The sequence below is a fragment of the Solea solea genome, chromosome 8, assembly GCF_958295425.1.
Source record: "Solea solea chromosome 8, fSolSol10.1, whole genome shotgun sequence".
Taxonomy (NCBI): domain Eukaryota; kingdom Metazoa; phylum Chordata; class Actinopteri; order Pleuronectiformes; family Soleidae; genus Solea; species Solea solea.
The window spans coordinates 2,373,772-2,396,866 of record NC_081141.1 but is presented as its reverse complement, the minus strand read 5'-3'; the positions used below and the strand labels follow the sequence as shown (position 1 = coordinate 2,396,866).

At 42.5% G+C, this 23,095-nt stretch overlaps 1 long non-coding RNA gene across 1 annotated transcript; it reads right to left on the bottom strand.

The window, feature by feature from the left end:
* Window positions 1–502: 502 nt before the first annotated feature.
* LOC131463739 (uncharacterized) lies at window positions 503–22,992 on the bottom strand. Its single transcript, XR_009241113.1, has 3 exons — window positions 21,744–22,992; window positions 20,686–20,923; window positions 503–818 (listed from the first exon to the last, which is right to left on the bottom strand). It is a non-coding gene; the product is annotated as an uncharacterized LOC131463739 (long non-coding RNA).
* Between the last annotated feature and the right edge of the window lie 103 nt (window positions 22,993–23,095).

Genomic DNA, 23,095 nt, shown 5'->3' with positions numbered 1-23,095 from the left:
TAATTGTAAGAGTATTTTGCAGGCTGTCAGTAACCTGGACACTAACAAGCAAAACAAGATTAGAACAATGACGCAAGTGACGCTTTTTGTTTTTCTTTTTAATGGATTTGACTTGTTATTATTCGCTTTGTTGTGTGATGTCGTCTCATGATGGGATGCACCGGACAGTGTCAACTTTTTTTTATCAACAAAACAACCAAATCTATGCTATTAACATCGTGTTTAAGTCACACTGTTGGTCACCCTATAGTAATCCTCATTACCGGGCGACTTAGAAATAACATAGTAATGCATTCAGTGACAATTATATTCTCCTTTTGAAAACATGTGTATAAAAAGATGCTATTACTATCATTTAAAAAAAAAGAACAGTACCATGCATCAGCACTTGTTATTTTAGTGTGTTATCCATTAAATCAACAAAATGAAAAATCGATGCCGCAATACTAATATGTTATATATAGATATATATATATATATATATATATATCTTGCAAAGACTGACTGCTACTGATTCCTATTTTAAGCTGCGGAGCCATCCAGCTGTGGTTTTTCATTACCATATGCTGTATTTGGAGAAGTTACTGACACTTCCCCCACTTAACTCTCCTCAGCCCCGGCATTTCTTTTACTTTGCAGATGCCCCCTGTAGATCCAGTGAGTGTTGGCAGCCTGGAGAGCCTTTCACACACACACACACACACACGCACACACACACGCACACACACATATAGGTCAGAGTGTGTGACCTCTGCTTTTGTGTTGATTAAAACGAACCAGGGCGACACTTCAGGCTCTCGCGGAAGTCGTCTTAATTTCTGAAAGAAGACAAAAAAAAAACCAGCAGTCAGACACAAACGTGGCGCCCGGAAAGTTTTCACTGGAAAAAAGACCATTCCTAAAATAATCTTGTATTAAAATAATAATTAATACAAGATATTATTTGAGATTTCTTGAAATAAGACACTTATATTTAAGCCTTACAAGATAATCTTGAAATTAGCTGGGAAAACTAATTTTTTAGCTATGTTTTATGAGTATTGTGAGGTTTTGTGTCTCATAATAAGCTCAAAAATAGTATTTTCCCCCAAAACGTAGCATCTTTTTGTTTGTTTCAAGTGTATTTAACTCATTTTTAGTTCTTTAATAGTGACGCTGGTCTAGATTTAAGTCCAACACCTACTTGAAATGAGATTAGAAACAAATGTCTTGAAGGTCCTGACTCGTTGTTAGTTGGACATGTTGACCATGCAGTTTTCAATAAAGTAGATTTGTCATCTCAATTCACGAGACCATTCGTCTTTTACAAATAACACAGCAGCTTAAAAACCTTCTGACATTGTTTCGTCTGAGCTGTGACTCAAGATACAAGATATTCAAGACGCACCTTTATCTCCCTTAGATCTCACTCTTCAGGTGATTTTGTTTCATATGAAGTGAGATATTTTGACTAGAAATGAGACAAATATACTTGGCAAGATTTTGAGTTTTTGCAGTGTATGTGTACATTTGACAAGAAAACATAATAAGGAAGGAATGAAAACACGAAACATAAGGGATGGAAAAAACACAAGTTTATTGCAATTCATGCTTAAGTGGCCCGCAGCCCTCTAGAGGTCAAATTAATTATCACGGTGGCAAAAGATGAAGTCGCGAGGTCGTGAAAAGTTAGGTTCATAAAACACTGGACGCACAGTTTAATACAAACGCTGAGCAACAGACAGTGAAGCTATGGGACGTGAGGTATGTTTTTTTTTTTATTTATAATTCTGATATAGGACTGGATTATTTTGATTTGTCCTGTAATTTAATATAAGTTTGCTGTTGAGGACTTAAATATAGTTTACAGCATGTATACTTTTTTAAATGTGCATAAAAGATTCAAAACAGATAATTAAGTGCAGTTTCTAGTTAAAAGTAATAAACTGTTCTGGTTTGAGGAAAATTGACAGTTTTGTGAGTATTCTTTCAATTTCAGTTTCAAATTCCATGCATGTTTTGTGTTTTCATGAAGGGTGAATGAATGAATGAATGAATGACTGAGTGAGAGGGCAGTTAAATCAAACACTTCACAGTCCACCGTTTACACTATAGAAATGACAACGTGTCAGTCCACAGGTGTTTACAGCAGACTGTAAACAAAGATCCACTCGTGATTGACACTGCACTCTGTATGACTCCTCCCCCTCCCTTCCTCTGTGTGTGTGTGTGTGTGTTCTCTGACAAACAGAGAATGAACTGCTTTTAGACAAAAGGTGCTAAGTAGGACTGTGGCAAAGAAATGAAACGGCGAACAATAAAAAAAAAAAATGGTGAGAGCCATTTTACGAGTGACAAAAGATGCTCAGTGTTACAGTGTCCAGAGGACACGTCCCTGTGGCAGTTGTACGGAACAATTACTTAAATAACTGGGCTTTCAAAGACCAGATTGATTGTCTGAGAGCTGTTTTCTGTGTAGAATCCATTAGGGGAAACCATTTTTTCTGGCTCCTTGACATAGTGTTTTTATTAATTTCTACTTGCAAAGACGCATAATTTGTTGTGTTTTTTCCCTTTTTTTTGCAGCTCTGTCACCAGCTCTGTATGATGAACTATGCTGCGCGGGGGGAAAAGTCATCAGATGAACAATTTAGACTCCACCTCTGATTTACTGTAGCGAGACACGCGCATACATACGTAAACACGTCTCAGGATGTGTGCAGTAAAAACCTGCACGTCCTGTGTGAACTCTGGGATAAGAAGATATCGCTGTGTGTGTTTTTCCCTGTCTGACTGCAACAGTATGGCGTCTGCTTTTTATTCACAAAGCTTAATTAGCACCTATTCGGTACATGGTCTTCCCACTGTGAGGAGAGGTGAGGGCCGGGAGAACGGCTGAAGGTTATCTCCCCGACAAGCTGCTCCGCGTCGGCCGCGCGCCACGTCACGCGGGTCGCGCCCCGTCGTCTCAAACCCGCATTTGTTTTTGTCTCATTTTTTAAAGAATACATTTCCTCGTCGAGATCTCATTCGTCGGCCATATGCGATAGGTCCTACCCTTGACTTTAATGTAACACTGTAAGTATCCGGATGATTGATTCAGCTCCTCCAGTCGTGCGATGAGGGCTCGGGGTTTGGGGTGGAGGGGTACGGATGTTGTTAAAAACATATCAAGCTGGCGAGATGATAAGGCGCCTCCCTGAATGCTGTTAATGTGAGGGGGGGGGGGCCTGTGGCCATCTTGAGTCCCCCTTCTGTTGTGCTGATGGGACAGAGCCATTGCCATCTGCTTCCCATCCTCCCCGTTCCCCCCACCCATGGACACGGCCGCCCTGCGTTGCCCTCTTTGCATTGTCTTCCGTCTCTCCTTGGAGGTCACGCGGTGTGCAAGTACAATAGCGTGAGTGAATTCATCCTCGAGAGATTCATATCTCACGTGTAAAGGGATGCATTTCCACGCAGGTGAAAGTGAAGAGGCATGATGTTGCTAACATTTGTAATGTGAATCAGAGGCCAGCACTGCTGCTGCTGCTGCTGCTGCTGCTGCTGCTGCATGCATCATCACAGGACTCCATAAACCTTGGGGCTGATGGAAGTGATGGTGTGCATGGTGGAGTATTATGTAAATGTGAAGAGAGGGAAGTGTATTCCAGGAAAAAAAATCACTTTATTTACGTGTCCTACATCTCAACTTCTATTTCAATCATCCCTCTCCCTCTCCCTTCCTCTGAGAAGGGACCGGCAGCTCTGCTGCGGGGCAGTCTGGTCCTCCAGTCTATGACTGACACCCTCCACTGCTGCTTCACTCTCAACCTGGGGGGGCCCCCCCGTGTAGAATTAGCTTTAAAAGTAGGACACGGATAATTGTCTGGACAAGAAAGTGTATCAGTGCTCCGTCATGTTCGAGCTCCTGCCACTCAGCCTCGCGCGGTTTATCCGGAAGAAGTATCTCACGCTGCAGGAACGGGGGGGGGGGGGGTCGCGCTGCTTTTTTTGACTTATTCCTCTGTTCTGGGTTACATGCATGTTAATGTATACTCAGCCCACGGCAGCTGAGTATAATTAATATGTATGAAAGGTTGAGAGAGGACCGAAAAGAGGCGTTTTTGATTAATTGTCCCACTGTGTTGGCTTTACCGTATTAATAACCAGGAGGATTAAGAAGGTCAGGACTGACCTGGTAAACATTAAAATTTCATGGCCGTGCTGACAGTAAAAAGACAGTAAGCATACACACGCGGGCTCTCGTGCTGGCACGGATATAAATTACTCACGTGGCGTAACACCAACCAAATCTGAAAAGTGTGCTGGGATGTCATTAATAATAAACAGGCAGCCCCCCATTTATTAGAATAGTGAAAAGTCATGTTTTCTCCAACGTGGCCTATTTTAGAAGAGCGTCTGTGGGAATAGAGGAGGCGCTGGTGTCAGTGCAGGCTCTCCAGGTCCCCGCTGGGAGGAGGGACGGCTCGCGAGCGTCTCAACACACTCGGACAAATAGCAGAGGGAATTATGTCGCGGGAGCTTCACTTCAGCTAGCAGCGGCTCGATTTCCCTCTAAACCGTGTCTCCGTTCTGCTTATCATGTAAAGATCTGGGGTTTTATTAGCCATGAAAATGTTCCGTATATTTTTATGCTTTGAGCTATAAAATGTAATGAAAGGGGAACACCCCACGGTGCATAAAAACGGTTCAGATTGTAGCACGCCGCCATCGGATCCAGCTGATACAAGGCCAAAGGGTCCATTTTTATCTTTTGATTCTCGCATTAACCTTCCATTAAAATTATCTATGTTATCATCACCCCAGATTTAGGCTAATAAATTCCACTTTTACGAGCCGTCTTGGAGGAGAATTATCATGACGTTATAGTTTAAGTAACATATGTTCCAATTTGCTGACATCTACCGGATTTGACGCGGCGTCAGCCATCCTTTCACATCATCATCATCGTTTCATGGCATGAGTTCCCCCCTCTCAATAAGTCGCCTTTGGATTTTTGGTGATCAGGCAGCACATGGAGCCAGAAATGATCCGGCTGCTGCAGAACCAGGAGCACAATCACGCGACGTATCATGTACACTGTAAAAAAAAGTGTCCGTAGATTTTACAGTGAAAAACTGTCAAACCATGACAGAAAAGGAGTTTATTACAGTTTTTGTAACTATTGTGAAAGACCGTTAATATATATAGCTGCCGAAACAGTAGTTTTTGTATATTTTTTCCTGTAAAAATTACATTTATCTACTGTTAAATAATTGCACCGTGTTAATTATGGAAATATCCCAAACCTGTATCTTTTGCGGGGATTTTTTTGTAAAGAATACATTTTCTTACTGTTAAACTTATTAAACCATTGTGTTAATTACGTAAAAATACCATAATATTTATAAGAGCCAAAACTTCTGGCAACCACAGCTGCCAGTTTTTACCGTAAAAACAAGGTTGTTAAATAAAGTAGTATTTTATGTTAATAAATGCTGTTTTATTTCATGGAGAAATCCTTTACTTATACAGTATTTTCACGTTAAATATATGGCAAAACATTGTTACTTTCAATTAAAAACAATGTTATTTATATGGTAGAATATGGAAAAACCTCCAACCTTTATACCGTAAAATCAGCAGTACTCATATCTTTTTATTAGAACTAATATTATTATTATTAGTGTCTATTAGAACACTAATAATAAGACATTCGGTCGTACTTATCACATTATTATATGTATTACATTTAACGTTAAATTAAATGACATATATAAGCTTGTTTGTCATTTTAATTACACTCATTATCGTCATTTTTTGATATTATGGATTTATTTTGCATCCTATGTATGTTTTTATTTTGAAGCAAAGATCGTTCCATAGCAAAACAAGCACTTTTACTTTGAAATTCTGTCACATATCATCAAGAATGTCTTAACTGTGATATCGTGATGGAATATTGTGTTTTAATATCAAGTTCTTGCTACTGAACAGTTAGTCCGGCCCCCTCTTGTCCAGCCTAGACGCTCATTTGGCCCCCGTGTCACAACAGAACAACAGAACACAACAGAAATGTGACTAATGTTGGAATTTTGGAGAAATAAAAATCTTCCTCAGCCACAGAGACGGGGGCGTGGACTCCACCGTGTGTAGCAGGGGACGTGTTTTTGTAACGAGCAGCTGAATTATAACCCGAGTCAGACATTTTCCGAGGTCACGGGAGATGTTTGAAGGCTTTAAAGTGTTTATTGCCAGGTTTACCCAGAGGAGGTGTGCAAATGCAGATGTAAATCTAATTTTTTTAAAGGTTAATGCTTTGGAGATTTCTGAGTCATAAAAAAGCGGAGTTGTATTCATAAGTTTTCCTTTTCCCTGTGGAGAGCTGGTAAACTTGTGCCTGCTTACCTGATTCTAAAGACAATTATAAAGATTTAATTTACAGTACATTCAATACATATATTATTTTTTTTTTTACAGCGCACTACAGTCGAGTCATGACTCACACAAATGTCACAAAGTGAAGCTCCGATGATATGACTAAACGTCTACCACCTGCAGGAGGGGGCGAACCTTTCAGAGGGTCAGCTGGTGTCTGAAGGTAAAAACAGGAGACTCTGGTGCAAGGGAAGGGAAAAAAATGAAGCTTTCCCGGACAGCTGCTGCAATAACGTGAATAGATGTCCTCCCCTCTGCAATTAAACCCTCCCTGATTACGTCTCTCTAGCCATCGATTGGAAACTTTCACTTAATAACCACTAACATGGTCTCTTATCTTAACCCCAAGGTCTGGCCTTCAAGGACTGGCTGTGCGGAGATTTATGTCCGCTTCCTCAGCGACTCCTCCGGGACATTGTGTCATTTCTGTATTCCAGCGTGTGGAGAGGTCTGTTGATTTCTTGTTAAACACAAGGGTATGAAATGGACTTTTATAACTTCCCTCTACATTGCCAGGTTGTAAAAGTGAGACTGTAACTTTAGAAAGGGACAATCCCAGTTAAACACTTGGGTGCTCGGATCTACGGGGCTAATGGAAAACTAAAGATTTAAGCACAAATGTCACAGAAATAACAGAAACGTGCCTTTTGGAGAATAATATCCGCCACTCGGTGGCTGTCAGCGGGAATTCCTGCATTAATATTGACGATAACTTACAATGCAAAGAGAAGAACTTGGACATAGTTGTTTCTGTCAGTCAGAGTGAGATTGTGTTGTGTTGTGTTGTGCGCCGGTGCTGCACTAAGTGGGTGCAGTAAAAAAAAAAAAGGCGAGGCGAGGCGATCATCTTTGTTGTTACTCGGAGACTATTTTAAACTCATCCCAGCACACGGGACGACTCAACACTTCCACGGCAATCCATCACCTCATCATAACACGCCGCCTGTGGACCACAGCGCACACTTCCTGTAGACCATTCGTGACATTTTATCACAGAGTCAGCAACATAACAATAATAATAATGAAAATAATTTGGCTAAGTAATGAGAAATCTGTGGCGTTAAACTTGAACTTGCACTAAGCTGGACTTTAGTCTTTAAGTCTCATATGTCTTATATTTTAAACCTACTCACTTATTTGAAGTTTTATATTTTGTTGTGTCTTATTATAGTTTTCGCTTTTGTTATTCTCTGTTAGTTTTGTGTGCCGCTACAAAATCCTCATAATGATTCTTGATCTTGATCTTCTTGAACTGGAAGTACAGCCATTGTTTTTCCGTAAATTAAATTAAAGAAGTTATACGTTAAACCAGGGGGTGTCAATCTCAAATCCATCGCAGGCCAAAACAAACATTTATTAAAAAACCTGTTTTAATTTGGCTTTCTGTTAGAAATCAGTAGTTTAGCTTTTCCATAGGAAAAAAGACTATAGTTTTGTATTAAAATGATTTCTGAAATAAATAGATTTTATAGATATAAGTTTATTATTCAAAAAATTAAGAATTTTGATGCTTGCTCAAACATTACCTCGAGCTGAAACATGTTAATTTTTAAGATATGATAAAAGTAAATATATACTGTATATAATACTGTCTAAAAATAAATGACCAAAAAATTAAAAATGTGTATGTGGTGTAAAGGTAGATTTTACTCTTTGATTACTGATACCGTTTTTCATGAAACTGTTTTTTTTTTATCTGCATCAATCTTTTACCTCCTGAACATTTGTGGATATTTCTCAATCTGCTTAATCTCTAGTATTTAAACACTAACGTAAACAGCACAGAAGTGCTTCTCCACGTCGGTGTCGAGCAATTCTGACCTCATGAGACGTCTTTCAACGTTGTAATTTATTGGATTAAGTGTCCATTTCATTATAATATTCAGATTTATCATAAGTAATCAAACATGCACATGAATTTTAAGATCTGTAAAAAAGGTGGTGGAGGCGGGGTTACTTTTATAATTTGTAACTCAGTAACTAATTCAGCTACTTTTGGGGAGAAGTAACTAGTAACTGTAACTAATGTTATAATTTTTTTTTAAAGGCATAAAAACACTTAGACTGCTCCTTTTTTTTTTTATCCACTTTGTGCCAGTGCTCGCTCACGGCATACAATAAACATGTGTATGTGTGTGTGTGTGTGTGTGTGTGACAGTGACGTCTGTAAGTGAATGACAGAGTCCTGACCTCTCACAGAGATCTGACAGAGAACGCCGTTTGAAAACGAGCGTTATTTGTATTTCACCCGGCACGTCGACGCGTCAGTGTGTCGCCTCTGTCGGCCCCTGGAGGAATTCAGAGTAATTACCAAAGTCTCTATATGACACTGTATGTGTGGGTGAGCTGGCTCCACCCCCCCGTCAGACTCGGCAGAGTTGTGTGACGCTGAGGCTTAATCTTCAGTTTTAAGTAGCACAAGTATACGCAGAGTTCATTTCCTGTCACCGAGAAGCTCGCGCCGAAACAATAGAAAGACATTTTGGCTCGAGAGAGACAGCAAATGTTCCCTGGGACGCCTCCAAGCCGCTGTTTGCTCCAAAAGCAACACCGACTCGTGGAAGAAATTCACCCTTCACAGCTCACGCCTCTGAATCATACACCTGTTTGGTTTCGCCGTGCCAGTCTTCCTCGCCCGCGCTCTGCTCAGCCATGTGAACACGGCACAGGTTGTCCACGGCACTACCCTCAGGCCCCGCAATGTGTTCACAGCCTGTCTGTCTGTCTGTCGGTCTGTCTGTCTGTCTGTCTGGCTGCATGCACAAGGAGCAGAGAGAAGAAGGGGGAAGGAAGATGAATTAAATAAATAATAGTGTGTTGTTTCTGGGAGAAAAGAGGGGTTTTGAGGACAAGATTCACCTCGACCTATCGATTTGTACGACGGCATGGACGGTAAAGACGGTCGTGAACATAAAGAGCTTTATTTTTGTTTGAACTGTTTCATCTTCTCCTCTCTGGACGGCGTCGGATCCACGGCATTCATCAAAGACCGAGTCCAACACACAGAGACAATAGCTAATGAGTGGAAGCTCCCAGTTGGGGCGATCTGAGCTTTGGTTTCTCCAGACAATGCAACAACATCTGTGCAGCCGAGTGCTGGTGTGTGCTGACAGAGGCATCCCCGGGGACGGGGGGGAGGTGGGGGTGGATGGGTAGTTTTCACATGTCCTGGACACACAACCCCTCTTCCCAGCCCTCTCATCACCCATCTGCACAGGGTCTTGACACGAGCGGTGTGTGAAGCTGCCCAGGTACGCCAATTTCCACAAAAACTAAAGAAGCATTTGAAATGTCAGGAGTTTTGACTTACCGCTTCAAGACGGAGAGGGATGATTTTTCCAGAGTGGGGGGGAGGAGGAGGAGGAGGAAACAGGTGTGGACCTCCCTGTGGATAGAGCTCCTCAAGGGGAGGGTTAGCAATGACTGGGACTGGATGGATGCCTCCCCACAGGGAGAGAGGCGCACATAATTCAAGGAAGACGCCGCTCTCTCCCGTACGCGGAATTAGTTATGTTTAGTGGTGACAGGCCGAGCATGAACAATAAGACGCCGGGTTGTGTTTTTTAAGGGAGTGTCTCATTGTAAACATGCGTGTATAGAGGTGAAGCAGGCCGGCGAACAGGCACGTCGGCACACTCCCTCCCACCAAGGCGGTGACCCATCAGGAGGACAAGGTGTACCTGGTAATTAAAATGCAATCTCTGCTGCTGTGCCCCCCCCTGGAGTGGCGGTGGCAGCGGACTCACCCAGGCGCCCGAGGGCAAGAGGTGCCACCTGCACCGCCACACCACCTGCGCCACCACTGCCTCCCTTCATTAAGCCGGGTATTTATACTAGGCCTCCTCCTCCTCCACTCCTGGTCTTCATGGGCTCTGGTAAAGCAGTGCTTTATTAGAATTAATGTGGCACTTCAGAGGAGAGTGTCAGTGCGCCTCGTACCTGGGTGCCAGGAGAAAGAGTCCCCAGCTCTCCTCTGTCACATCGAATAAAAGGCGCCACCGCTTGCCCGGCGCCGAGATGAGCGCGGACAGCACATGACAGAAATGTTTTCCAGAGCCCAGGGAAAAGCAAAATATCCTTTATTCAATCTGTTCTCATGTTTACAGGATGAGCGATCATATCGTACGCGGAGAGGATCAAAGGCGTGACGACGCGAGACAGATGTTTGACCAAAAAATGGACACTGGACACTGGACCGAAGCTCGCCGGAGAGCGCGGCAGCTGAAGAAAATGAATATGAAATGCCGTTGTTTGAATGATGCAATTGTAAGTGAACCAGGTTTAGACTCACTCAGACACGGACAAAAACAAGCACAGAAATCAGATAAAAGCACATTTTAACAGAAGTTCCCACCGTTTTCATTTAGCAGGAGTTAAAGCGAAACGATTAGCGTGCGATATCTGCAGTTCTTGTGTTTGGTCATCTCCGCGAGGATGGATGGGAAAGGACGGGTGGCAACACGGATGCTACTTGTAGTCGGGCAGCAGGGGAGGGCATTAAAAGCTAGTTTGCATCACTCAGCGCCTCCAATTAAACACGAATAATCCCATACAAGTTCCTGTCTTCAGATGTATTTTATGAGCCCGCGTGCAGCATGGGGAATTCTCCAGAATATACTGTACATCTCCCCGCAGTTTGCCCATCTCTGCTGCTGCACGCCGCAGTTCATTAGTGTTAAAAAATGGTGAGCGTTTTAGGGCCAGATGTACTTCTTAAGTCTTATTAGCTTCAGATGATGTTGTTTAAGGGGCATATGAGGCTTCCAATTAAAGTTGGGGGAAAACTAAAAGAGAACTTTCTCCCAAAAATGGATTTTTCCTGGAGTTCGGCTGCAACTTCTTCTTCTCCTAAGCCCGGGGGCCTTATTTTTAGCACCCTCCTTATCAAAGGCACACATCAAAGGGCCTGTGCGGTGTTAATAAAGACATCGTCATCAATACTGCCGCTGCAAAAAATCTCATCACGCTTCACATGAGACAAAATCACCTAAAGAGTGAGATTTAAGTGCGTCTTGAATGTCTTTGTTAAGTCTTTTTTCGAGTCACAGCTAAAACTTCATGGTCAAGAATGCTAACTTCAAGACATTTTGTCTCAAAATATCAGTTTCTAATCTAATTTCAAGCAGGTGTTGGACCAGTGTCTCAATTATAGAACTAAAAATGAGTTAAATACACTTGAAACAAAAAAAAGATGCTACTTTTGAGGGGAAAATACTATTTTTGAGCATCACAAGCTTATTATGAGACACAAAACATCACAATACTAGTAAAATAAAGCTAAAAAATGACTTTTCAAGATTATCTTGTAAGGCTTCAATATAAATGTCTTATTTCAAGAAATCTCACCAAGAGAATTTTCACTTGTTCCATTGGCAGATTTTTTTGTGGCCTTTTTTTACAGTGTGTTGTCGATATTTAGCCGTTCAACTGCTTTTAAATGAAGATTTCTGTCGTACACTAACTATCACACACGCTTCGACTGTCTCTTTGAAAGCGTCCCGCTCCACTTTGACCGAGCCGCGTCGACTAACTTAGCATTTTCCGCCTCTTCTTACGAGTTCATCCTGAACGGCAGCAGAGGCGCTAACAAAGCCCTTAAGTATCTCCCCGTGCAGGAGGAGGTGCAGCGGAGGCGCCCGGCGCCGCGCTACACTCCCAATCCCCCTTACAACCGCTGTCACTATTCATTCACAGTCTGCCCTTCCTCCTCGCGCCACAACCTCAACAGGGGCATCGCTCATGATGGAAAACAATGAGCGTGATTTGTGAACTCTCGCCGTCTTTGTAATTTCATCAGTGTAATGGGATTATATTTCAAATCACCGCTCCTTTGTTCATTACACGTTTAAACTCCTCTGACAGACCAAAAACTTAAATAAAATGTGCATGTCAACCCTGGTTGACTTTGCCCGCTCCTGCACTTGATTAGACAAACAGTGTACCGGCGCTGTGGAACAGGGGGGGGAATAATGTGCTCATTTATTCATTTTTCAGACAAGTCACAATAGATTTTTAACGACCAGTGTCTGACCTCCCTTAGGTACCTCTTGCTTAGGGGGGTTAATAAAGCCTAACGCTCCGGCGCTCAAGCACCGTGGCAAGGAGCCGGCCGAGAGGATGCATGTGATGAAATAAAGACAGGACCAAATCAAGAGTCTCCAAATGCACGATGCAACCCCTGAGAGAGGGAGAGGAAGAAAGAGGGCTGGGGGGGGGGGGCTGGAGAAAGAGACTGGTATTCCACTTAGACTCCAATTCCATAGGTCTCTAAGGGACAATTATACCAAGTGAGGAAGAAGTACTCTCTTTTCTCAATGCACTGGGGCGTGCATATTAGACGCCGCAACCATGGTGATACACTCACACACACACACACACACACAGAGAGAGGAGTCTGCCAAGATTTAAACTGGAAACGCTTGTAACAAAAAAAAAGAAAAAAAAAGAAAAGCCACTCTGAGAACTTCTCACTGACAATTCAGAACAGAGAGATCTCTCTGAACGCTCCCGGAATTTAAAGTCAAGTAGTTAAAGGGATCGTCCCTTTAAAAACAGTCTCCCCTTTAGAGTCAGGAGGCCGCGTCGTTTTATTTTCCACGGTTTTAAACGTAGCATCCCGGCGGCGTCAGATGTGGTGTTCACGGGGGGAGAACGTCAAAAGTTTGGGCTCACCAAACACACACACACACACACACACACACACACAGAGAGAGAGAGGGGAAAGAGAGGGAGCCTGGTGCAGATGTGCTGCCACGACACATCCATCTTGTTTCCCCCGCTTAGCTCAGTGCTCTATTTGTCTGAATCTATGTCATTTTAGCTCACTCAGGTCAACGGCAATTCAACCTCCTCTTTCGTCTGAGGCACTTCAGAATCATAATGTGATGCATGTGGCATAGGAACCTGCTAAACACAGTCGCTGTCAGTGCTCACACGTCGCCGGATATAAATGATACACAGCCCCGCGCTCGCTTTCCCCACATCCTGGGCCCCGCACTACATCCTGTTTCCACCTGTCTGTGATCACCGCTCTGTTCCCACACACACACACACACACCTTTTCAGGTACAATGTGTCACAGTATTAGACTATAATCACAACACACACACACAGAGATAGAAACTCTGGGTGATGGGGAAGAAGGATTAGTTTCTCCGTCGTACTTTCTCAGCCTTGTTTCTCTCCGGTTAGTTGCTGCAGCTCTCTGCTGGGCGTCTCCCGGGAGCCGAGGAAATTACATCCTACCTGATAATTAGCAAAGTTCAGAGCAAACTAAAAAATGGGCCCCACTCTCTGTGCTCCCCACCACTGGCAGCTTTCTCTTAGCAACTAATTAAGTCCGCCTCTGAGGTTTTCAGACAGCACCGGTGCTGCTGGATGCTGCAGCAGCAGAATTAAAAAACAAAAGGGAGAAGGATGGAAATGCAGAGTGAGAGTTCATTTTTTTATTATTATTATTGTTGTGTGTTTTTTCATCTTTTTTCTTTTTTTTTTTTTTACACTGACAAATAAAATATGACAATGGTTTCCCTGGTGGGAGTATTATTATTTCACACATGGACGCATTCTTCAAATAGGAATAACAGTGTTGGCCGCCATTATGCACAGTAGCAAACAGCAGAGCGCCCTCTGTCCAGGATGTTTTTTAATTATTATAACGTCATCATCCATATCTGGCAATGTCGCGTGAAAAGGGAACAGCGGAGCACACCGGGTATTAAATGCAAATCACTAATGTCCCCCACAGATGAATGAAACCACACTACACATACAGAGTTATTAGTGATGTTATCGTCGCCATTGGAAATCCTATTTGAGACTTCTCATATGAGACGTGTGCGCTCGTAACACTGTAAAAAAATGTCTGTAGATTTTACAGTGAAAAAGACTGTAAACTTAAAAAGAGTTTATTTCAGTTTTTGTAACAGTGAAATACCGTAAATATATATAGTTGCTTTAACAGTCATTTTTGCATATTTTTTCCTGTAAAAATTACGTTAAATAATTGCACCGTGTTAATTACGGAAATATCCCAAACCTGTATCTTTTGCGGGTTTTTTTTGTAAAGAATACATTTTCTTACTGTTAAACTTATTAAACCATTGTTTTAATTGCGTAAAAATACCATAATATTTATAAGAGTCAAAACTTCTGGCAACCACAGCTGCCAGTTTTTACCGTAAAAACAAGGTTGTTAAATAAAGTATTTTATGTTAATAAATGCTGTTTTCATTTCATGGAGAAATACTTTACTTATACGGTATTTTCACGTTAAATATATGGCAAAACATTGTTACTTTCATGTGGTAGAATACGGAAAAACCTCCAACCTTTACCGTAAAATCGGCAGCACTCATATCCTTTTACCGTAATGTAAGAAAAAGTTCTACTGTTGAATTCTGTCAACCACAGCTGCCAGTTTTTACCGTAAAAACAAGGTTGTTAAATAAAGTAGTATTTTATGTTAATAAATGCTGTTTCATTTCATGGAGAAATACTTTACTTATACGGTATTTTCACGTTAAATATATGGCAAAACATTGTTACTTTCATGTGGTAGAATACGGAAAAACCTCATATCCTTTTACCGTAATGTAAGAAAAAGTTCTACCGTAGAATTCTGGCAACCACAGCTCCCGGTTATTTTACCGTAAAAATAACGGGTGTTTTTTTACAGTGTAGAGTGGCGCAAATATGACTATTTGACTATATTTACACGACAGTTTCCACGTGGTCCCAGCTCAGGCCACGGAAAACAAAGCAGATCAAGGAGAACCACGTGAGGCGTTATTCACAGGTACGGACGCCGACTGTAATCCGTCATAAACCTGGAGTCAGACGCTCAAAATACAAATTGCTCATTAGAGACGCTTGAGCCACCGGTGCCACAGATGACTTCCAGTGTAAATGGAGTCAGCTTTAAATGGCAACCTCCTTCATAAGGCTCCCGGGTTTGCACTGAGACTGTTTGTGATGTGCAATCCATGAGAGACGGAGGAGGGAAGGAGGCAGGCAGACAGTCATTATTTTCTCCACAATTACCTGAAGTCCTTGATAACGAGCAAAAAAAAAAAAAAAAAAGTGCCATATAATTAGAAAAACACCAGCAACACCATTATTGTCAGGAGAACACAACAGTATAATGAAGCAATTATAAATGAGCAGCTTTGTGCTTGTCATTAATTTCTGCTTTTAAGGATGTGGAGATGAAGCATGGCCGCGCGTCACAGGCAGAATAAGCTTGGGCGATGATTCGGAGTGTGTGTGTGTGTGTGTGTCCACTGGGGGACACTTTAAACACATTATAATAACCTTCTATCATGTAGGTGCAACTACAGGCCCAGTTTCCACACGTGCCGGTTTCCCACCGCGGCCCACAGACGCCACCGCGGCGCTTTTCCACGCGCTTTTTATTTTGGATCAAGTGGAAGACGCCGGGTTTTGCCAAATGAACGGTAATGAGGGAAAAGTGCACGCCGGGGCGCGGCGCTTGGCCTTTTCGCACATCATCACAAAGATTGATCTCTCCTTCCCCTTCCCCTCAGTTGTCTCTGGTCTCAGTTGAGAGATAGTGTGTTTGAAATTCATGCAGGATTTCTTCCCCCGCCCCCTTTTGAAATGTATACCGCGCTCCTGATGCAGACGCACAATTAGGCAACGTGTTGCGTTCAATTAAAATAATCCAACCCCCCCTGAACCACTGTGTGGATTAGAGATGCATATTTTTTATTAATGAGCCTTTTGCCTCTTTGATTTCTCCACATATTGAGATGAGCAGAGACAAGCGGACTCAGCTCGGGTTGTTTTTCCACCAAAACGGTACAAAGGTGAACGCCGAGTGAGTGAAGTCACTCTGAGAGAGAGAGAGAGAGAGAGCGCGCGGCGTCTTATTAACAGATCTTTCAGCTCCACACTTCATCATATTGCCTTGAGAAGGCGATCGCATGGAAGGGGGGCAATTAGGACGGAGGAGCTGTGAGGTCGCCATTATTTTAGAATTTAATGACCACGCAATACGGAGCTGGGTGTAGAAATGAGGGCTACAACACTACAATTATGCATAATCTGGCAGATCTTAGCGCACCCCCCACACTCCTCTTCCCCTCTTTGCCTTGAATAAATTTACATGGGGAATGCATCTCTGCCTAATTTATTCGGAAAAATTAGAATATACATTACAAATATTTCCATAGACGACATCGGCAACATGCGGTTATGAATTTAATGACTTATTTCTTTGTATTCATGCTTATGGATTAGGTCAGAAACACACACACACACACACACACACACACACTCCTCCAGGCTGAGTTTTTAAGCAAACACATAAATAATTAAACACAGACATATACACTGATATTTATTTTTCTTGTTTTCAGGTGCCGTGCCATTCATTGTGCTGGAAAAGAAAAGCTTTTTCCAGCCCATAACTCCAGAGAGACTGAGGAGGAAGTGTGTGCACGAGTTTGTACGTGTGTGTGTGTGTGTGTTTTTATGGCGTATACGTGTGTGTGTGTGTGTGTGTGGGGTAAGATGCACGACTCTGGACACAACCCAAAAGCAGGGATTATTGACACGGACGCTCCGCCATTAATAATCCCGCGTATCCTTTGTGTTCCGGGGTCGCCGCGTGCCGCAGTTAACTATAACTTGTCAAGGCTGCTCCAGCCGCACAATGCATACCTCATGCATCTGCTGTCAGCGGGCATAATTCCTGGGACGCCCGGCACGCCGCTGATTTCTGCATAAGTGATGCGAGCCTTCGAGGAGAGTTAGGAGCGTGAGTCTTTTGCCATTGAGAGATGTTCATCATTCTTGATCTGGCTCTGTCAGGACCTGGTGTTTTAGTGCCTCTCACGATTAGGCAGAATTGACAGGCCAAGAAGGCAGTGAATAGCAAAAAATGCATGGAGGGGGTTGTTGTGTGGTGCAGGCTGTAGGGTGAAGTGGAGTGTGGCCGCCATTTAATCTGCAATTTATCAGTTTAGGCTGCACCATGTAACATCAGGGAGATTACACTCCCGAAGAGAAGGAGCTCTATCTCCTCCTCCTCCTCCTCCTCCCACCCGTATCTCCTCTCACTTGCCTCCTAATGTCGTCTGATGACGGGGGACAAAGACGGGGGAGCATTGTGGACCGGTCAGTCAGGAAGTGACGCAGCGGCCGCGTGTTTGTCCTAAAAAAGTTGGGTGAAACTGTATATCCACACACACACACACACACATTGATGTCTGCATGTGACCTCTGACAACTCTGATCACGCCGGGGCCAATAAATGCTTAATTGCCATTTTTTTCTCCATCGGGCTGCTCTATTGATATTGATATTACCTCAGGAGTGATTAATATGAACCGCTAACTAGCGCTGGGTTAGCGTGTGACGCTGAGCGAACCGGAGGCGCCGCATTGATCGCGTTGATTTCTTAAAAAACTAAAAAAAAAAGCTGTACACTGACAGTGTGCATAAATAAATAAATAAATAAATAAATAATAAATATATAAGTAAATAATAAATAAATAAATAAGTAAATAAAAAATAAATAAATAAATAAGTAGATAAATAAATAAATAAGTAAATAAAAAAAATAAAATAAAAAAAAAAATAAATGCAGGTGTGAATAAATGAACAAATATCACAGTCAAGTGAATCCAAAATATTTCCTCCACACGTGCGCCTCGCTGCACACCGCTCTGTGGTGTTTTAAAGGGCTATTAACAGGGTCACTAACGCTTTTAATATACCCTGGTAGAAAAGACCATGCAGTCGCCCTGCTGCTGCTGCTGCTGCTTCTTCTTCTTTTTTTTTATCTCTCCTTCTGGGAGCAGAAACAGAAATATGAAGACGCCGCCTCACAGGAAGGAAACCCGCGGCAGCCTGATATTAAAAATGGTCCAGGAGTCAAGTAGAACAAGTCAAGGAGCTCGAAGGCAAACAAAGAGGAAGAGGAAGAGGAGCCAGGTCACTGTTAGACTTACTATTTGAATTATGTGGATTTGTTTTCGAATAGCTTCCACTGTGATGTTTCAATGGCATTATTGCTGCACCTTTCCTCCGTGTTGCTAACCTCTGCAGAGTGCAGCTCACACTGATATCCAGCAGATGGACTGCAGCCCTGATATCAGGCCGTGCAGGGCCTCAACACCAAGCCATGATCTCTCATGTATCCCAACTGGGATTCTCCAGACGTTCCCAGGAGGAAGCGTGAGCCGCGGCACTTAACCGCGCAGCAGCAGCAGCAGCAGCAGCTACACGGAGCGAGAGCTTGATCCGTCCTGAAAGGGGATTGAACTCTCGCAAAGATGAAGACATGACATGTTGGGGCTTCGCTTGATGTCAGTGATGGGACGGCTCACTCGCAGAGCGGGCACACTGCCAGGCGAGCGCCCGCCTCTAAACAGGGGGCCGGCCGACACTGATGACATCCCAGCATGCCCGTCACCTGTTGCTTAAGGACAGAGTAATCAAAGTGGGTCATGCCGGGATGCCGGACAGAGACGGAGCCCAGTGACAGACAGCATCAGCATCAGCATCAGCGGCAGAGCTCCATGTCCCGGCACCGTCTGTCTGTCTGTCTGCCTGTCTGTCTGCACACGTTACAAAAACCAAACATTGATTTAACAATATCCAAAGCGGCGAAACAAATAAGCAGCCGCGCGCTCGTCTCCAGGCAATTACAGCAGAGGTCATTTTAATATAAACACCTAACAACTTTATTGATTTACATGCATCCACGCAAACATACACGTTATTATTGGCCTTAAGCGATTTATTTCTTTTTTCTCTCCTCCTCCTCCTCACGATCCACACTTGGCACTTCCCTGACAATATTGCTTAATTGCGACCTCGGTGAAACATGCATGCTCAATCACAGAGGGAGTTTATTGTCGAATTTATGGAAATGTGGCGGCGGCGGCGGCGGCCTGTGTTAGTCGCGGGGTACACCTGCACTTGTCAAGGTACTCAAGTACGCCGGGTAATTGGCTGTTGATTGCTGCCATTAACATGTGATGGCTAAGTGCATCTAATTCCTGTTCCATTTTCCTTGGTTCAATTTGATGTCACCACCCACTCTCTCTCACACACACACACACACACACACACACACACGCAGACACACACACAGGTGATTAGACGAGCCTCTGAAAACTGTTCTTTTTTTTAATGACATAAAAACAACATAAGGAAGGAGCCGCAGACGCACGTGCTGTGATTGACACCTTTGCCTACACTTGATATCTGTTATGGGGGAAGCATTAAAGGGACGCACGGGGACAGTGAGACACGGCGAGACACTTTTGTCATAAGTGCAAAAGGACACTTTAGTCCACATAACTTTTATTTCTATTCTGCAGGTTAGTTATTATAAGCCACATTTAAAATGGGATTTAAACAATATTTACATTACATATGTTTTCCTATGTGTGTGTGTGTGTGTGTGTGGCATCAGTGACTGCAGTGGTGATGAAGTGTGCTGTGGACTGACGCTGCAGCTCTAACACACTTCTTTGTATTTCCACACTCTAATATTGACTCAGAGCAGCAAACACCGCTGATCCAGAGCTGTTCTCCTTATTTGTTAAAAGACACAAATCTCATTTTGCAGCGTTTGTGTCTGTTTTCTCTCTCTCTCTCTCTCTCTCTCTCTCTCGTGTAAAGGATTAGGCGGCAGAGAAGTCACTGTGCTCACTTTTACTATTTGCATTGATATCATATTTAGTGCGTCACCACTGCAGGGCACACAGGGCTCGGTATCCCTTTGAGTTTTAATCTCCTAGTCTGCTGCGTGCATCCTCGAGGCTGTTTCATTTAAGTTTTAATATTGATACTACAATACAACCCCCCCCCCCCACACACACACACACACACACACACACACACACACACACTTAATTTAATTGACGTGCTGCTGCCTCGTGTTGTCCTTTGTGAATATTCCTCATCACCATGTGCAGATTAGTCCATCTGTACATTTGTGTACATTATGCTGGATGATGTGATGCAGCAGCAAAGAGAGCCGGCGCGCGCTCTCCTCTATATATTATATTATGTTATATTATATTATATTATATTATATTATGTGCCTTATGTTGTGCCACGAGGAACTTTGCACAACAAACATTGTTATAAACTAGTCATTTCTCCTTTTTTATCCTTTTATTACTACAATAAATAATAAGAATAATAACAATAATAAAAATAAAAATGATAATAATACTAATAATAATAGTAATAATATACGTTTTGGTTTTCTAAAATGTAAAAAAATAAAAAAATGTCTGCTGTTACCACAGTGAAGAGTGCAGCTCCAGCAGCAGACAGCAGGTCCCACTGGTTTTTAAAAATGTCAAGTCCTCGTGTCCCGTGGTTTGGGCTCTTTGTCCGCGTTCAGCTCCGCAGAGCGTCCTCGCGAATGGTGCGTCTGTGCCATCTGCTGGACGCCGAGGGTACTACACCAGCAGGTGAACTGAGAGGAGAAGCTGCAGGAACAGCACTGCTGAGGTCTCCTGTTGTCTGCATGGTAACGCTGGAATGATACAGACAGAGGAACAAGAATAGATTTAAATATATGTATTTGTTTTTAGGATTTAGATTATTTTTTTATATTGTTTATATGTGAAATAAACTAAAACAAAAACTAGATAATGCTCTACATTATTACTCTATCTTAGTTATAATGAAAGCGTGACCTATTCTTCCTTTAAAAACAGCGAAATAACAGACAGAATATCATACTATTTGCTATAAAAGTAATAAAACATTCGTTTGTAATTTCCACATTATTAAATGTATTACATTCAACATAAAATAATATAAATACATGTTGTTATTTAGTTGATTTTGCATCCCTTTCTCTCTTTTTGCGTCATACGTGTGCTATTATTGTCAAAATGACAATGACTTTTACTTTGAAATTCAGTGAAATATCGTCGTCCATGTCTGTATAGCATCCATCTTGACCAGACTAGATGCTCAGTGGCCCCCAGGTCATTTGAGTTTGACTATACTGTATAGGCCATGATACAAAAGTGGTTAATAATCCATTTTTCAGCATGACTTTTTTGTTTCACTGTGAAATAAACATGTTTTTCTTAAATATTCCGTCATTTTGAAGCTGCATCCCTCACAGTCATTTTAAGAAAAACCCATAATAACAATTCATCCACTTTTCCCCCAGCAGACCAACAGCGTGGAGTCATGCACGAGCCCCAGTGGACCGATCATCTGCTATTCACAGAGCCATCTGGGTGAGACCTCAGGCCTGTTTAGGTCTTCAAGCCACGATGACATCAGGATCAAACTCAAAGGAAACAAACACCAGAATCTTAGTCACTGGATTCATCTACCTGTAAAACCACTGGGGAGACGTCCGATCCCATCCAGCTTCATTTATAAAGCACTAGGCATCAGTGGAGAGAAAAAACCTTTTCCTTTGACCAGAAGAAGAAAGACTCAAAGATGTGCAGCCATCTGCCTCGACCGGTTGGGGTGAAAGGAAAAATGGGGGACAGATGTGGGGGGGACAAGAGGGAGGTGAGGTAAATAATCGCCTCCAAACTGGATCTGGATCCTGCAACCTGCAAGACGAGGACACAGAGAGAGAGGAAAGGAAGGAAAGACACAAACTAGGGCGAGAAAGAACAAGGCACAATAAAGTTAGTATTATGTAGATAAATAATAGAGCGAAGAACAAACAATAAAACATACAACAAAACAATAAAATACTGCTGAAAGTACAAGTCATACAATAAAACTATAAAAAAATAAAATACTGGGTCGAAAGCCAAAAAGTAAAAATGGGTTTTAAGATGTATTTTAAACTTGATACCTTGATATTTTTCAGCTTTAAGCAGCTATTTGAGAACCTCACGTTCTGTGTGGACGACCTCAGACCTCTCTCTTTAATGAAGGATTTAAATTATATTTAGGGTTTTGTAGGTGTAATTGAAACGTCCTTTTCTTTTACTGATATCTAAAGCCGTGATTTTGACAGCATGGCTTATAGAGACATTTATTAGAGTCCTGCAGGAACCTTCTTCTTCTCCCCGACAGTTAAAGTTCCTGCTTCTCTGTGAAGTCATTGTTCATTTGCTGGATTTCTCTTCATATTCGAATCGATTTGATTCAAGTGAACGAGCGTCGTGTTGTTCTCCGATTCCTCTGCAGCTGCAGGTGCAAAATGATAATTAGTTACACGTGCTTCACTTTCATACAAAATTAGAGCGAGGCCTCGTCGTATCGCACATCAGCCAAAGCATCAGCCGAGTGCCACAGTGAAAAAGATCCAATCTGGGAATCTCAGCCCATCTCGCCACTGGCACACGCGACTAATTAACTTCACACACCAAAAAATTTAAATTTAAATTAACGACTGCGAGAGATATCATCGGGAGACACAAAGCACCCCGCGAAGAAGTTTATGATGAAAAAAAAAAAACACCACATATTAGAGAAGGCAATCGGTGAAGTAAGGAGGGCTTTTAGATGAGGGGATATCTCCAATTACAAGCCAGCGTACACTTGTCAGCAATAATGAAATGTTTGCTGAGAGGTTGCTATTTGTGGCTGTGAGATTGGATGATGCTACTCCACTGCCATCACACCCGCCCCCGCCCCCCCCACACACACACACACACTCACAATTATACTCCATGCATACATTTCTTTTACTGTGAGAACCGAGGACCAAATATAAGAG